Source organism: Hordeum vulgare, chromosome 2H (assembly GCF_904849725.1).
Source record: "Hordeum vulgare subsp. vulgare chromosome 2H, MorexV3_pseudomolecules_assembly, whole genome shotgun sequence".
Classification (NCBI taxonomy): domain Eukaryota; kingdom Viridiplantae; phylum Streptophyta; class Magnoliopsida; order Poales; family Poaceae; genus Hordeum; species Hordeum vulgare.
The window spans coordinates 440494043-440512800 of NC_058519.1; positions in this window are offsets into that span (position 1 = coordinate 440494043).

Consider the following 18758-nt stretch of genomic DNA (forward strand, 5'->3'; position numbering starts at 1 on the left):
CACACACCTAAGGAAGTGTGGAATCGTTTCACAACTGACGCCGCCTGGCACACCGCAACGCAACGGAGTGTCTGAACGTCGTAATCGCACTTTATTAGATATGGTACGATCTATGATGTCTCTTACCGACTTACCGCTATCATTTTGGGGATACGCATTAGAAACTGCAGCATTCACTTTAAATAGGGCACCGTCAAAATCCGTTGAGACGACACTGTATGAACTATGGTTTGGCAAGAAACCTAAGTTGTCGTTTCTTAAAGTTTGGGGCTGCGATGCTTATGTGAAGAAACTTCAACCAGAAAATCTCGAACCCAAAGCGGAGAAATGCGTATTCATAGGATACCCTAAAGGAAACTATTGGGTATACCTTCTATCTTAGATCAGAAGGTAAGACCTTTGTTGCCAAGAACGGATCCTTTCTAGATAAAGAGTTTCTCTCGAAAGAAGTAAGTGGGAGGAAGGTAGAACTTGATGAGGTAATTACACCCCCTCTCGAATAGGATAGTAGCGCAGCAAGGGAAGTTGTTCCTGTGGCGCCTACACCAACTGAAGAGGAAGTTAATGATGATGATCATGAAGCTTCGGATCAAGTTACTACTGAACCGCGAAGGTCCACAAGGGCACGCTCCGCACCAGAGTGGTACGGCAACCCTGTGATGGAAATCATGTTGTTAGACAACGGTGAACCTTCGAACTATGAAGAAGCGATGGCGGTCCCGGATTCCAACAAATGGCTTGAGGCTATGAAATCCGAGATAGGATCCATGTATGAGAACAAAGTATGGACTTTGGTGGACTTACCCGATGACCGGCGAGCCATAGAAAATAAATGGATCTTCAAGAAGAAGACTGATGCAAACGGTAATGTAACCGTTTGCAAAGCTCGACTTGTCGCAAAGGGTTTTCGACAAATTCAAGGAGTTGACTACGAAGAGACTTTCTCTCCCGTAGCGAAGCTGAAATCAGTCCGAATCATGTTAGCAATTGCCGCCTTTTATGATTATGAAATTTGGCAAATGGACGTCAAAACAGCATTCCTTAACGGGAACCTTAAGGAAGAGTTGTATATGATGCAACCAGAAGGTTTTGTCGACCCTAAGGGTGCTAACAAAGTGTGCAAGCTCCAGCGCTCCATCTATGGGCTGGTGCAAGCATCTCGGAGTTGGAACATTCGCTTTAATGAGGTGATTAAAGCGTTTGGGTTCATACAGGTTTACGGAGAAGCCTGTCTGTACAAGAAAGTGAGTGGGAGCTCTGTAGCTTTCCTCATACTGTATGTGGATGACATATTATTGATGGGGAATAATATAGAGATGTTGGAGAGCATAAAGGCCTATTTGAACAAAAGTTTTTCAATGAAGGACCTTGGAGAAGCTGCATACATATTAGGCATCAAGATCTATAGAGATAGATCAAGACGCCTCATAGGTCTTTCACAGAGTACATACCTTGACAAGATATTGAAGAAGTTCAATATGGAAAACTCAAAGAAAGGGTTCTTGCCTGTTTTGCAAGGTGTGAGATTGAGTAAGACTCAGTCGCCGACCACGGCAGCAGATAGAGAGAAGATGATTTATGTCCCCTACGCATCAGCCGTGGGCTCTCTAATGTATGCCATGTTGTGTACCAGACCTAATAAAACCTTGCCATAAGCTTGGTAGGGAGGTACCAAAGTGATCCCGGTATGGAACACTAGACAGCGGTCACGAATATCCTTAAGTACCTGAAAAGGACTAAGGAAATGTTTCTCGTTTCTGGAGGTGACAAGAGCTCGTCGTAAAGGGTTACGTCGACGCTAGCTTCGACACAGATCCGGATGACTCTAAGTCACAGACCGGATACGTATATGTGTTGAATGGTGGGGCAGTGAGCTGGTGCAGCAGCAAGCAAGAAGTCGTGGCAGCATCTACATGTGAAGCGGAGTACATAGCTGCTTCAGAAGCAGCTCATGAAGGAATTTGGATGAAGGAGCTCATCACCGACCTTGGAGTGGTTCCAAGCGCGTCGGGTCCAATGACACTCTTCTGTGATAACACTGGGGCTATTGCCATAGCCAAGGAGCCCAGGTTTCACCGGAAGACGAAGCACATCAAACGCCGCTACAACTCCATCCAGGACCATGTCCAGAGTGGAGTGATAGATATTTGTAAAGTACACACGGATCTGAATATTGCAGACCCGTTGACTAAACCTCTTCCACGAGCAAAACATGATCAACACCATAATGTTATGGGTGTTCGATAAATCACAATGTAACTAGATTATTGACTCTAGTGCAAGTGGGAACTGTTGGAAATATGCCCTAGAGGCAATAATAAAATGGTTATTATCATATTTCCTTGTTCATGATAATCGTCTATTGTTCATGCTATAATTGTATTAACAGGAAACAGTAATACATGTGTGAATAAATAGATCACAATGTGTCCCTAGCAAGCCTCCAGTTGGCTAGCTCGTTAGTCAATAGATGATCATGGTTTCCTGATCATGGGCATTAGATGTCATTGATAACGGGATCACATCATTGGGAGAATGATGTGATGGACAAGACCCAATCCTAAGCATAGCACTAGATCGTATTGTTTGTATGCTAAAGCTTTTCTAATGTCAAGTATCTTTTCCTTCGACCGTGAGATTGTGCAACTCCCGGATACCGTATGAGTGCTTTGGGTGTATCAAACGTCACAACGTAACTGGGTGACTATAAAGGTGCACTACGGGTACCTCCGAAAGTGTCTCTTGGGTTGGTACGAATCGAGATCGGGATTTGTCACTCCGTGTGACGGAGAGGTATCTCTAGGCCCACTCGGTAGAACATCATCATGAGCTCAATGTGACTAAGGAGTTAGTCACACGATGACGTCCTACGGAACGAGTAAAGAGACTTACCGGTAACGAGATTGAACAAGGTATAGGTATACCGACGATCGAATCTCGGGCAAGTTCTATACCGACAGACAAAGGGAATCGTATACGGGATTGATTGAATCCTTGACATCGTGGTTCATCCGATGAGATCATCGTGGAGCAAGTGGGAGCCACCATAGGTATCCAGACCCCGCTGATGGTTATTGGCCGGAGAGGCGTCTCGGTCATGTCTGCCTGTCTCCCGAACCCGTAGGGTCTACACACTTCAGGTTCGATGATGCTAGGGTTATAGGGAATTGTTATACGAGGTTACTGAAAGTTGTTCGGAGTCCTGGATGAGATCCCGGACGTCACGTGGAGCTCCGGAATGGTCCGGAGGTAAAGATTGATATATAGGACGGATGCTTTCGGATACCGGAAGTGTTTCGGGCATCACCGGTAACGTACCGGGACCACCGGAGGTGTCCCCGGGGGTCCCCCGAAGGGGGACAACGACCCCGGGAGGTAAGGTGGGCCAAGTGGGGAAGGGAACCAGCCCCTAGGTGGGCTGGTGCGCCTCCCCACTCAGCCCAATGCGTGGGGGAGAAAAAGGGGGGCAAACCCTAAGCCAGGTGGGCCTAAGGCCCACCAGGGGTGCGCCACACCCCTCCTCCCCCCTTGGCCACCGCACCAGCCCCCATCTAGGGCTGCCCCCCCCCAGGAGAGGGAAACCCTCAAGGGGGCGCAGCACCTCCCTCCCCCTATATATAGTGGGCACTTTTGGCCATTGGAGAACAGACTTTTGCCTCTCTCTCGGCGCAGCCCTGCCCTTCTTCCTCCTCCTCTCTGCCGGTGCTTGGCGAAGCCGTGCCGGGAGACCTTGTCTCTCCATAGACACCACGCCGTCGTGCTGCTGGAGTTCTTCCCCAACCTCTCCCTCCTCCTTGCTGGATCAAGGTGCGGGAGACGTCACCGGGCTGCACGTGTGTTGAACGCGGAGGTGTCGTAGTTCGGCACTAGATCGGAATCGCTGCGAGTACGACTCCATCAACCGCGTTCTAGCAAAGCTTCCGCTTAGCGATCTTCAAAGGTATGAAGATGCTCTTACCCCTCTCTCGTTGCTGGTCTCTCCATAGGAAGATCTGAATATGCGTAGGAAAATTTTGAATTTATGCTACGTTACCCAACAGCTGATACATCCTCTTATCAGGATAACACTGAGACTAGTCAAGCCGACGATGTCGAGGTAATTTCGATCTCATCCAGTTCTTCACAAACATATGTTGTGAAGAATACAAGACGAGCCGTCAGAAAGGTTAAGTTTTCACATCCAACTTCTTACTTATATCCCAACTTTCTTTTGAACCGAGATCAACATGTTGTTCAAAAACACAAAACCTAGAATTGCTCCGGAGAGTTGTCGGTCGGCTTAGAGCCACATACTCGCAAGCAACGTCGTGAGGTGCCACACAGTTCAATTTTTTCTCACCCTCAAGTCGGTCTCTTTTAACATCCCTTAGTCCATCTAATTAACTTTATCACTAGGAGTCAGCTCCCTCTTGTGGCGACTCGACTGCGACCCAACTTTCGGCTTTCACCATCAATCATGGGTAAGCTTTATTTAAGCCGTTTGTTAGGGCATATTTCTCCTAAGTGGTTTTAGTGATTGATGACAATTGTTGTGCGGACTAATCTTGTGTCCTGAGCATTTCAGAATATTCTCTTCTAGGCACAAGATGACTCGACGCCCCTCGGAGGTTCTCGAAGACGGGTTTTCTTCTACATTTCTCTTCCTAGTTTGAGTCATAGGAAAGTCTTCTTATTAAGAGGGGGTCCGTGTCAGAAAGATTTGGGTGGAATCCTCACGCACACACTTCATGCACCCACCCATATTTTGGCCTCAATGGAGTATCAATATGTGTTTTCTATGCCTATGCGAAAAGGGTAAGCGGTAGTACCGTTGTACCAGCGGTAGTACCGCTCTGAGAGCGGTAGTAAATTTTTACTACCGCTCCAAGAGCGGTACTGCCGCCCCAGGTGCGGTAGTAAACTTTTACTACCGCTCCAGGAGCGGTACTACCGCCCGAAGTACGGCACTAGTTTTTTACTACCGCTCCAAGGAAGGTACTACCGCCCTTAGTGTGGTAGTATTAATTTACTACCGTGCCGACGAGGTTTTTCTCGCATACTTTTCCAAGGAGGTGGTGGCACGGTAGTATCTCGGTACTACCGTGGTTGGTGAGAAGCTGAGCGGTAGTACCGCTCCCAGGAGCGGTAGTACCGCTCTAGATAGCAGTAGTACTGCTCGTACATTTATGTGGTAGGTGGGTAACGGGTGGATCTGCCCCCCCCCTACTATATAAAGGTATCTTCTTCTTCCTAGAGCTCACCTTTAACCCCTCGAAGCTCCATTGTTGCTCCACAAGCTCATTTTAGCCCGATCTCTCTCCCTAGCCAATCAACCTTGTTGATTTTCTAGGGATTGCTTGAGAAGGCCTTGATCTACACTTCCACCAAAGGATATTTGATTCCCCCTACTAATCCCTTGCGAATCTTGTTACTCTTGGGTGGTTGAGCACCCTAGACGGTTGAGGTCACCTCGGAGCCACATTCCATTGTGGTGAAGCTCCGTGGTCTTGTTGGGAGCCTCCAAGCTTTGTGTGGAGATTGCCCCAACCTTGTTTGTAAAGGTTCGGTCGCCGCCTTCAAGGGCACCTATAGTGGAATCGCGGCACCTTGCATTGTGCGAGGGCGTGAGGAGAATACGGTGGCCCTAGTGGCTTATTGGGGAGCATTGTGCCTCCACACCGCTCCAACAGAGACGTACTTCCTGTCAAAGGGAAGCAACTTTGGTAACACATCCTCGTCTTCATCGGTTCCACTTGTGGTTATCTCTTACCTTTACTTTGTATTTGTTGTTGTTGTAGAGTATCTCTTACGTGCTTCTTTACTTGTTGTAAGTAGCATCATATAGGTTGCTCACCTAGTGTCATTTTAGAGAACCTTTATGATTGCTAATCCTTATTTATTAAGAAAAGCTAAAAATTGGTAGTTGCCTATTCACCCCCCCCCCCCTCTAGTCAACCATATCGATCCTTTCAATTGGTATCAGAGCCACGTCTCTTTATTAAGGATTTCACCACCCTAAGAGTATGGAAGGTGAAGAGGGAGTTCCCCATGGGCAACCCGAGGCCATGGACTTGACTTCGGTCACAAGGGACGACTTGAATACGGCTATGGCCGCCTCAAGACGTCCTTGACGAATGAAGTCAAGACCATGCTTAAAGAGTTAATTGAGGGAATAAAAGTTCACCCGAACCGGCGTTGGTGGTTAAACCCACCAACACAGATTCGGAGGCCAATTCCTCTAAGGAAGCAGCTAAAGGTATGCGACCTTCCTCTTCTCTCGAAAAGGATGAGACTGGAACCTAAGCCTCAGTTCCACCTCACATGGTCTATGTAGGACCTGTTCCCACACCGCGTCTTAACCCTGTTGGTCCTCCTCCTAAGCTTGTTAAGGGTGATTTTGCTAACTGGGTGTTTTCTATTAAGTCGCATTTGAATCACAACTCAACAAATTTATGGAGAATCATCGAGCAAGGCTACTATCCTCATGACCCAAGCAACCTCACTCCAAAAGAAGAAGCGGACAATCAATATAATCACTCCGCATTGTTTATTCTACAGTCCGCAGTACCTCCTGAAGATCTTTCTCACTTGCGCCCCTTCACTCTGGCTAAGGACTGTTGGGAGCACATTATGGTGTTGTACAAGGGAAGCTCAAGCATTCAACGGTCAAACTATGAAGTGGTACTTGATACGGCCGATGAGTTTGTGATGAAGGAAGATGAGGACCCTCATGATCTCTATCGAAGGGTGACTCCTATTGATGTTGCTCTCAAGGATCATGGGAGCAAGGATGTGGATGACACATGGATCAAGCGCAAGTTTCTCAAGGCCATCATGCCTTTCAACAAAGCCATGTCATCAGTCATTCGCCAACGACCAGATTTCCACTCCTTGTCTTCCAGTGAGGTGTTGGATGAATTCATTGCAATGTCAATCATGAACGAGACCGCTGATAATGCACTTGCTCGAGTTCGGTCAAAGACAGCTTCACCTAACCTTGCTTTAAAGGCAAAGGTTGCTTCTGAAGAAGAAGAAGAGGATGAGGAAGAGGAGAGTTGCCCTGAAGACACTAAGTATGCTTATCACGAGCACATGTCTCTTGTGTCAAGGCAATTCTGGGGCAACAAGAGGAACTCAAGACCCAACTTCACCAAGAACAACTCAAGTGGGTTCAAACCCAAGAAACGAGTGAGGACATGCTATAACTGCGGTAATGTGAGCCACTTCGTGGAGGAATGTCCCTATGAGAAGAGGGAAGACAACAGAGGCAAGCTCATTCGCAAAGACAAAACAAAGTCATTCCCAAGCAAGAACAACTTTGTCAAGAAACCCCATCCAAAGGGTATGGTGGCGCTTGAAGAGTACCCCTCCGATGATAATGATGATGATGATGATGATATGGTGGCAACTGCGACTGTCGCTATTGCCACTCCTTCTCCCAAGAATGTGTCTCTCTTCAACGCCCCAACGATAATCACATCGCCAAGTGCCTCATGGCCAAAGGTATCGATCAGGTAACACCCAGCATTAAGACCAACATCACTAGTGCTCCCTCATTGTTGAATTGTGTTGATGATAGTGATGTTGTGGAACTTAATGAGCATGATCTTGACAAATTTATGTGTACTATCAAAGGAGAGACCAAAGGCACTTTGTTGCTCTTTTGGAACAATTGGGTGAGGCTAATGACCTCATCGAGTCTCATGAGGAGACCATCTCCGAGATGCAAGGACATAGTCGTGACTATGCCGATGAGATTGTTGAACTATCTATTGCACTAGAAAAGGAGCGCACTCTTTGTTTGGCTCCTGAGGAGTCATACAACGATGACTGCGCTAAATTGCAAAAGAAACTAGATCATGCTACTGTTCTTACTCGTATGGTTAAGTCTGAAAAGGATGCTCTTGGGGTTGACCATGACAGACTCAAAGTGGAGTTTGACACACTTGACAAGGCTCACAATGTCTTGAAAGGTAGTCATTTCTCCCTGAAAGAGTCTCATGATCAACTCCAAGCAAAGCCTACCAAGGAAATCTCTACTTGTCCTCCTTTTGTTTTAATTGATAATGCTTGTACAACTAACCCTTGTTGTGAGCATGTACATCTTGTGGAGGAAAATGCCAAGCTGAAGGATAAACTTGAGAAGGGCCTTGTGTCATGCATCCAAGGCAAGAAGAGCCTGAACGACCTTTTGAGCAATCAAAAGGGTGTGGTAGGAAAGGAGGGACTTGGACTTACATCCAAGTCTAAAAGAAAAAGGAAGAACAGGAACAACCGATCCCCCACCCTCATGGACATCTTTGTCAAAGAGGGCGAAGGGACTCAGGAGGTGAACAGGAACAAGGTGGAAAATGGAGCATCAAGAAGGGCAAAACCATTCCTACCAACACAGCCGGAAAACTCAATCCTTCCTATGTTTTATGTCGTGCTGGTGATGGGCATGTTTATGCCAGATTTGTTGGTTCTTACTATGAGTTCATTGAATGTGCTATTTGGGTTCCTAAGACCCTTGTCTCTAACATTAAAGGACCCATTCAAAAATGGGTACCTAAAACCAAGCCTTGATCTATTGCAGGAGTTTTCTTCCGGTGGCGTGTCATGGTTGCTCGATAGTGGAGCAACAAATCATATGACCGGAAGCAAGGACTTCGTGGTGGATGTGCATCATTCCCCATCTATGCCCACCCATGTCCAATTCGCCGATGCATCATCGTCAAAGGTATTGGGATTTGGTAAGGTGGTCATATATCAAGAGTTATCTATTGAGAAGGTCATGCTTGTTGAGTCCCTTGCTTACAATTTACTTTCCGTTCGTCAACTTGCAATTATGGGCTTTTCCACATTCTTTAATCTTGATATTGTGGTCCTTTTGTGGAGCAAGACTCTTAAAGTAGCCTATGTTGGATATGTCGAAAATGGTCTCTATGTGATGAACTTTTCAAAGCGACTCACTAAGACTGCGACTTGTCTAATGGCTAAAGTTGATGTGGGCTGGCTTTCGTATCGCCGACTAGCTCATGTCAATATGAGATCTTTGCAAAGTCTCCTCAAAGGGGACCATATTCATGGACTAACGAATGTGAGTTTTGCCAGAGATCGTGCGTGTAGTGCGTGCATTGAAGGAAAGATTCATGAAACTGCTAATCGTCCAACGACTCTCATTTACACTAAAAGACTATTGGAGCTCCTTCATATGGATCTCTTTGGCCCCCCATCATTTGATAGTGTTGGGGGCAGAAAGTACTGCTTGGTGATTGTTGATGATTACTCAAGATACACTTGGGTATATTTCTTCAAGAGGAAGAGTGAGACTCAACAAACTGTTATCAACTTTGCTAATGAAGCTCAACGTCAACATGCAGCAAAGATTTTGATGATTAGAAGTGACAACGGCACCGAGTTCAAGAACCACACCTTGGATGAGTTTCTAGGTGATGAGGGAATAAAACATCAATATTCAGCACCATATACCCCTCAACAAAATGGTGTGGCAGAAAGGAAGAACCGGACATTGATGGACGCTGCAAGAACAATGATGGCGGAATTCAAATCTCCATATAACTTTTGGGCCGAAGCCATCAACACAGCATGTCATGCATCCAATCAGCTCTATATCCGCAAAGGCTTGAACAAGACCCCAGATGAGATTCTCACCGGAAACAAACCCAATCTCAAGTACTTCCGGGTATTCGGGTGTAAGTGTTTTATTCTCAAGAAAGGTGCACGTTTAGCTAAATTTGATTCTAGAGCACATGAGGGCATCTTTGTTGGTTATGCTACAAACTCTCATGCTTACCGTGTCCTCAACAAGTCCACCGGACTCATTGAGGAGACGCGTAACATGGAGTTTAATGAAAATAATGGCTCCCAAGTGGAGCAAAGTGGTCTTTGTGATGTAGGTGATGAAATTCCTCCCCAAGCCATAAGAAGAATGGGGATTGGTCAAATACTCCCCATTGAGGAACCCCTTGTGGCCGAAGGAGAGGGACAATGCTCTACTCAAGTGGAGCCATCATCCTCACAGGCCCCACACGCTTCCGAGGAACAAAGAGAAGACCCTCAACAAGTTGAACAAACTCAAGAACAAGATCAATTGCCCAAAGATGGTGATGTGTCCCATGATGTACAAGCACTTACCCAAGGTTCCGAACCTGCTCAAGATCAAGATCAAGTGCAACTACACGATCCAGACCAAATAGAAGCACAAGATCAAGATTAAGAGCAACCACAAGAACAAGGACAAACTAGTGAACCTGCTCAAGTCGAAGATCAAGTTGATCAGGATGTTGTCTCTCAATTTCCTTCTGCGGCGCCTAAGAAGGCTACTGGTGCCAAGGGAGGATCAAAACGCAAGGGCGAACTAGGCAATCAAGTCGATGCTCCCCAGTTATCCAATGAAGAACTCTTGGAGCGTCGCGCAGCCAAGATTGCGAAGAAGCTGAGAGTCAAGTCACATCTTATGAAGAATGTACTTGGTAGTTTGAAAAGGGGAGTATCCACTCGTCAACAAATTTGGAATTATTGTGAGCATCACGCATTTGTTTCGTATTGTGAACCTCAGCAGGTACAGGAAGCGCTCGATGATGAGGATTGGCTTATGGCCATGCATGAAGAACTCAACAACTTTGAGCGTAATCAAGTCTGGGATTTAGTGCCAAGGCCAAAGGAGGAACATAATGTCATCGGGACCAAATGGATCTTCAAAAACAAGCGAGATGCCAATGGGATTGTGATTCGAAACAAGGGAAGATTGGTGGCTCAAGGCTACTCCCAAGTCGAGGGTATCGACTACGGTGAAACCTTTGCCCCTGTTGCTCGTCTAGAATCTATTCACATGCTGCTTGCTTTTGCTTCTCATCATAATTTCAAATTGCAACAAATGGATGTGAAAAGTGCCTTTCTTAATGGTCCTTTAAATGAGTTGGTCTATGTCAAACAACCCCCGGGGTTCGAACATCCCAAGCTCCCCAATCATGTGTACAAACTCAATAAGGCACTCTATGGCCTTAAACAAGCCCACGTGCGTGGTATGAGTATCTTACTGAGTTGTTACAAGATCATGGGATTGAAATTGGGAAGATTGATCCCACTCTTTTTACTAAGAGGGTCAAAGGGGATTTGTTCATATGCCAACTATATGTTGATGATATCATTTTTGGTTCTCCTAACGAATCTTTCAATGAAGAATTTGTTGATCTGATGACCGAGAAATTTGAGATGTCTATGATGGGTGAGTTGAAGTTATTCCTTGGGTTCGAGATCAAACAAGGCTTAGAAGGGACCTTCATCAAACAAGCCAAGTACACTCAAGACATGCTCAGGAGGTTTGAGCTAGAGGATGTCAAGCCGGTCAAGTTTCCCATGCCAACAAGATGCAAGCTTGAGAGTGATCCCAATGGTAAAGCAGTGGATCAAAAGGTATATCGCTCCATGATTGGATCCCTCCTTTATCTTTTTGCATCTAGACCGGATATCATGTTGAGTGTAGGGATTTGTGCACGGTTTCAATCCGCACCAAAGGAAAGCCATCATATGGCTGTCAAACGAATCTTTCGATATTTGGCTCATACCCCAAACTTTGGTCTATGGTATCCCAAAGGAGTAAACTTCAACCTAGTGGGCTATTCTGACTCAGATTGGGCAGGAGACTGTGTGGAGAGGAAGTCAACCTCTGGAGGATGCCAATTCCTTGGTCGTTCACTGGTAAGTTGGTCTTCGAAGAAGCTGAATTGTGTCTCATTATCCTCCACCGAAGCTGAGTATGTAGGAGCTGCAAGTTGTTGTGCCCAGTTGCTATGGATCAGGCAAACCTTAAAGGACTACGGTGTCACTTGTGACAAAGTGCCTCTTCTATGTGACAATCAAAGTGCTATCAAGATTTCTCTCAATCCGGTACAACACAGCAAGACCAAGCATATTGATATTCGCCATCACTTCATTCGTGAACATATCAAACTAGGCGATATTGAGATTCACTTCATCAACACTGAAGAGCAACTTGCAGATATTTTCACTAAGCCCCTAGATGAAGCAAGGTTTCGGGAGTTAAGGCATGAGCTAAATATCATTGATTCAAGTAATGTCGATTGAAACTAGGCACTTTGCACCTCACTCTACATTCCATCTTGCTCTAGATGTAGGCATGAACATAGGGGGAGTGTTGTTCTCTCAATGAACCTTCCCTCCCCCCATTATGCATAAATCGATCAAGTATTTCACTTTGGCCATTATTAAATGGCACTTGTGCTTCAAAGACGAGCTATGGTCATGAACCCAAGGATAATTCTTCGCGGTGTCATACCATTTGTATCAAACATAGGTGGCCTCGACCACCGCCCTCTTGATTGAAGACTCTGTGTTGTTTCTTTTCTTTTTGGTGATCCTTCCTTGTTCCCGTGTTTTGTTTCTCTTGGCTTGATCAAGCTTTTTCTACCACCTAAGGAGTAGAGAGCTCATTTTTGGTTGTTTTTGTGACTTAGAGCACGGTACTACCGCCCCCAGCACGGTAGTAAAATTTTACTACCGCTGGGGGAGCAATACTACCGCTTACCGAGCGGTACTACCGCCCCCAGCATGGTAGTAATTTTTTACTACCGCTGAGGGAGCGGTACTACCGCTTGGGGAGCAGTACTACCGCGATGACTGCGGTAGTACCGCGCCGCCTCGACCTAGGGGCTATTTAAAGGGCTGGGAGGCCTTTTTCTTTCCCCTCAGCCCCGAGTGCATCTCTTTCTCTCTCTCTCCTATCCTCAAGAACTACCCAAAGGCATTGCCGGATCTCCCTATCCGGCCATCGTCCTCCGATTCCGACCGGTGGGATTCTTCCCCACGTGCCATGGACCCCGGTACTGCCCCTCATCTGCGTTCTTGTGCTTTCTTGTTGATTCAATCTAGGGTTAGGGGCATATGGTCTCATGGCACCGTGATTGGAATTTAGTGGCAGTTTTGGTTGGTATGATTCCTTGGTATAGGAGGTGTGTGTGTCTAGGAGTGCAAAGGATCCAGATCTGAGGTTTTAGATCTTCATTCACAAGTTTTATTGTTCAAAAATCATGAATAGATCTGTATATAGGCCTCCCGTGCGGTACTACCGCCCCTCGTGGCGCGGTACTACCGCTCGAGGAGCGGTACTACCGCTTGTAGAGTGGTAGTAAAATTTTACTACCGCTCTAGCAGCGGTACTACCGCCCTCCAGGCGGTACTACCGCTCCCAGAGCGGTAGTAAAATTTTAGTACCGCTCCATCCGTGGTACTACCGCTCCCCTTTGTGCACACACACTTCTCTCTTGTGTTCTATGGGTTTTCCGATCTTTCTTGATCTCTGCCTTGACTTGTTTTCCTTCTCTGTCGTGTTTTGTGTGTTTTTTTGCGTATCCCAGGTGGTGGTTCCCAGCGTTCCAACCCGTCTCGCACTGCCAGCTCCAAGCGACCTTCCTCTGATCCATCTGAAGGGTCCAATGCCCCCAAGCGCACTTTCAAGAAGCCTGCTCCGAAGAAGCCCTCAGTCAACTGGAACACCATGCCGCTTGCTGAGTTTCAACACCGTCGCAAGCTCAACCCCTATGCCAGCACTAGGGAGACATTCCCTGGCGGTGAACTGTTTTGGAATCGCGATCAGTTCTTGATTTATGAAGACGTTCTCAGATCAAAGAATAACCTATATGTACTGGTGCAATGGATTGATCTTGATCACTTGAAGAAGGACAAGTCTTACTTTGGGGAGGCCATCTCTATGGTGGAACAACTTCAGATTGCGGACCTCATCTCGTTTCACCAAGATCACGATATTTCGATTGTGGCTCACTTCTTTGCTACAGTGCACTTTCACCATGATGATGCTCGTACTATGACTTGGTTGACCAATGGAGTGCAGCTGACTGCTACCTGGAAGGATTTCATGGATCTCCTTCAGGTTAGGGATGAGGGCCTCAATACTCCTGTTGGCTTGCGCCCCCATGCCAAGCCTCAAGCTGCTGCCAAGGAGAAGCTGCACCCTTACCTCACTATGAAGCACACCCCAGATGGCGAGGTATCTTATGTCATGAACCCCTTTTTGGATGTGATGCACCGCATTTTTTGCAACACGCTGTTTTCCAGGGTTGGCAACAAGGACCAGGTTCACTCTTACCTAGTAGACATGCTTCTAATGTGTCAGAAGGGGAAGAATCGTCAGTGCCAGCCCCTTGATGTCTCTCATGTCATGTGGAGTGAGCTGTACTCCGCAGTCATCAACCGTAAGGTCCCAATCTACGGTCCCTACTTGTTCTACTTCATCAAGACCACTTGGACCAACACTTTTCCCGGGGCTGAGTTTCTTGCTCCTGATTGGGTCCGCCATGAGCCCATCAAACTGCGCCAGAAGGACAAATGGGCAAACACCTCCTCTCGTCCTGCTGCCCCAAGGGATTCTGATGAGGATGTGGCTGATGCTGAGGATGAGGCCCCTCCATAGGCTCACCATCATGGGCCACACGGCTCACCGACAGGATGAAGACCCTGTTCTGCATGCAGGCCAAGGGCCAGTACAAGACCCATGTTGCTCAGAAGGAGAGTCGCCAGCGCGACAAATTGATCATGAGGAAGCTTGACCTGCCCTTCTCGAGCGGTTCTGAGCGCGAGATCACCCCGGAGGCTGAATGGATGGCGAAGCACCGGTTTTAGTGGGCTGCATCTGAGGAGGACACCAACGATGACTCAAATGAGGAGTATCGTGATGAGGAGGACACCGACTGATGTTTCTACCACCTGGGTCGTAGGGCTCCTCTCTGCCTTTTTGGTGTTCCGATGCCAAAGGGGGAGAGAGTGTAGGATTTGCTCGTTCTCTAGGTTTTCTGGTTATTTGGTTTGATAAAACTTTGTTGCTTTCGTTCGTTGCTTTTGCTTTATGGCTGAGACTATGATTCGTCAGACCCTATCATGATGTGAGATATATGTTTTATCTTCCTTATCTTTTATCTCAGTATTATCAGTTTTATCTATCTTGTTATTAGCCTGTGAGACATAGTATCTTGTGCCAGTATTCCTTTGCTCACATGATTTGCCATGCTTTAATATTCTTACATCTCTCGTACATATGTAGTAAGGATGGCTTAGTCTATATAATCTAGGGGTACGTACCCAGAGGAAACTAGTCCCCTTATGATATCTTTGGAGTTTGCATATGCCTACCTATATTGTTCTGTGCAAATCCAACATGGTCATCAATCCAGCAAAAAGGGGGGGATTGTTAGGGCATATTTCTCCTAAGTGGTTTTAGTGATTGATGACAATTGTTGTGCGAACTAATCTTGTGTCCTGAGCATTTCAGAATATTCTCTTCTAGGCACAAGATGACTCGACGCCCCTCGGAGGTTCTCAAAGACGGATTTTCTTCTACATTTCTCTTCCTAGTTTGAGTCATAGGAAAGTCTTCTTATTAAGAGGGGTCCGCGTCAGAAAGGTTTGGGTGGAATCCTCACGCACACACTTCATGCACCCACCCATATTTTGGCCTCAATGGAGTACCAATATGTGTTTTCTATGCCTATGCGAAAAGGGTAAGCGGTAGTACCGCTGGCACAGCACTAGTACTGCTCTGAGAGCGGTAGTAAATTTTTACTACCGCTCCAAGAGCGGTACTACCGCCCCAGGTGCGGTAGTAAACTTTTACTACCGCTCCAGGAGCGGTACTACCGCCCGAAGTACGGTACTAGTTTTTTACTACCGCTCCAAGGAAGGTACTACCGCCCTTAGTGCGGTAGTATTAATTTACTACCATGCCGACGAGCTTTTTCTCGCATACTTTTCCAAGGAGGTGGTGGCATGGTAGTATCTCGGTACTACCGTGGTTGGTGAGAAGCTGAGTGGTAGTACCGCTCCCAGGAGCGGTAGTACCGCTCTAGATAGCGGTAGTACCGCTCCAGGAGCGGTAGTACTGCTCGTACATTTATGTGGTAGGTGGGTAACGGGTGGATCTGCCCCCCTACTATATTAAGGTATCTTCTTCTTCCTAGAGCTCACCTTTAACCCCTCTAAGCTCCATTGTTGCTCGACAAGCTCATTTTAGCCCGATCTCTCTCCCTAGCCAATCAACCTTGTTGATTTTCTAGGGATTGCTTGAGAAGGCCTTGATCTACACTTCCACTAAAGGATATTTGATTCCCCCTACTAATCCCTTGCGGATCTTGTTACTCCTGGGTGGTTGAGCACCCTAGACGGTTGAGGTCACCTCGGAGCCACATTCCATTGTGGTGAAGCTCTGTGGTCTTGTTCGGAGCCTCCAAGCTTTGTGTGGAGATTGCTCCAACCTTGTTTGTAAAGGTTCGGTCGCCGCCTTCAAGGGCACCTATAGTGGAATCGCGGCACCTTGTATTGTGCGAGGACGTGAGAAGAATACGGTGGCCCTAGTGGCTCATTGGGGAGCATTGTGCCTCCACACCGCTCCAACGGAGACATACTTCCTGTCAAAGGGAAGGAACTTCGGTAACACATCCTCGTCTTCATCGGTTCCACTTGTGGCTATCTCTTACCTTTACTTTGTATTTGTTGTTGTTGTAGAGTATCTCTTACGTGCTTCTTTACTTGTTGTAAGTAGCATCATATAGGTTGCTCACCTAGTGTCATTTTAGAGGACCTTTATGATTGCTAATCCTTATTTATTAAGAAAAGCTAAAAATTGGTAGTTGCCTATTCACCCCCCCCCCTCTAGTCAACCATATCGATCCTTTCACCATCTTTTATTGACTATCATTGTTGCGGCAACGAAAGTCCTTCCTTGGCGCGTAGGAATTCCTCTTGTTACTTCTCTGATTTGCGTTGGTTTTTTCCTTGAAGAGGAAAGGGTGATGCAGCACAGGAGCAGTAAGTATTTCCCTCAGTTTGAGAACCAAGGTATCGAACCAAAAGGAGGGCCTCGTCAAGTCCAAAGTACATGCGCAAAAACAAACAACTTGCACCCAACGCTTCAAAGGGGTTGTCAATCCCTTCAAGATTGTTTGCAAAAGTGAGATCTGAAGGCGGAAAGTGCAACGAAGTAAAAAGTGTAAGGCTGAAAATATGGTGTCAAGTAGACCCTGGGGGCCATAGTGTTCACTACAGGCTTCTCTCATAAAGAAAGTATGACGGTGGGTGAACAAATTACTGTCGAGCAATTGATAGAACCGCGCAAAGTCATGACGATATCTAAGGCAATGATCTAGTATATAGGCATCATGTCCGAGACAAGCAGACCGATACTTTATGCATCTACTACTATTACTCCACACATCTACCGCTATCCAGCATGCATCTAGTGTATTGAGTTCATGACGAACAGAGTAACACTTTAAGCAAGATGACATGATGTAGAGGGATAATTTCAAACCAATGATGAAAACCCCATCTTTTTACCCTTGATGGCAACAACACGATACGTGCCTCGCTACCCCTTCTGTCACTGGGTGAGGTCACTGCACGGTATGAACCCAAAACCAAGCACTTCTCCCATTGCAATAATCATAGATCTAGTGGGCCAAACAAAACCCACAACTCGAAGAGAATTAGAAGGATATGAAATCATGTCTAAGAGAGATCAGAAGAAACTCAAATAAGATTCATAGATAATCTTATCATAAATCCACAATTCATCGGATCTCGACAAACACACTGCAAAATGAGATTACATCGGATAGATCTCCATGAAGATCATGGAGAACATTGTATTGAAGATCCAAGAGAGAGAAGAAGCCATCTAGTTACTAGCTATGGACCCGTAGGTCTATGGTGAACTACTCACGCATCACCGGAGAGGTCATGGTGTTGATGGAGAAGCCTTCCGTGTCCGAATCCCCCTCCCGTAGGGCACCAGGACGTGCCCCAGATGGGATCTTGCGAAGACAGAAGCTTGCGGCGGAAGAAAAGTGATTACGATGCTCCCCTGATTTTTTGTGGAATTTTTGGGGATATATAGGCGCAAACCCTAGGGCAGACGTGGCCCAGGGAGCCCACAAGCCTGGACGGCGTGGGCCCCCCTGGCCACGCCATGAGGGCTTGTGGGGTCCCTGAGGATCCCCTGCCTTGGTTCTCAAGTCTCCCGATCTTCTTCCGTTCCGAAGAAAATCTTTTCAGAAGTTTTATTCCGTTTGGACTCCATTCAAAATCCTCCTCTGAAAGGGGTCAAAAACATGGAAAAAAAACAGGAACTGGCACTTGGCACTGGATTAATAAGCTAGTCCCAGAAAATAAATAAAAGGCATGCAAACATCCAAAGTTTGACAAGATAATAACATGAAACCATCAAAAATTGTAGATACGTTGGAGACGTATCATGCATCCCCAAGCTTAACTCTTGCTCGTCCTCGAGTAGGGAAGTGATAAAGAATGAATTTTTGATGTGGAATGCTACCTAGCATAGTTGTCCTTTGCAACTTCTTTCACGTGACATGAACGTTCAGATCCGTAAGATTCAAAACAATAGTTTGCTATGGACATGAAAACAGTAATACTTCAAGCAAACTAGCAAAGTAGTCATGAACTTTCAAAATAACAAGGCCAAAGAAAGTTATCCCTACAAAATCATATAGTCTGGCTATGCTCCATCATCCTCACACAACTAATGTAAATCATGCACAACCCTAGAATTGGCCAAGTAATTTTTTTCGCACTCTTACTTTCTCAAACTTTTTATAACTATCACGCAATACATGAGCGCGAGCCATGGATATAGCACTATAGGTGGAATAGAGTGTGGTGGTGGTTGTGAGACAAAAAGGAGGAGATGATCACATTGACTCGGCATATCAATTGGCTATGGAGATGCCCAT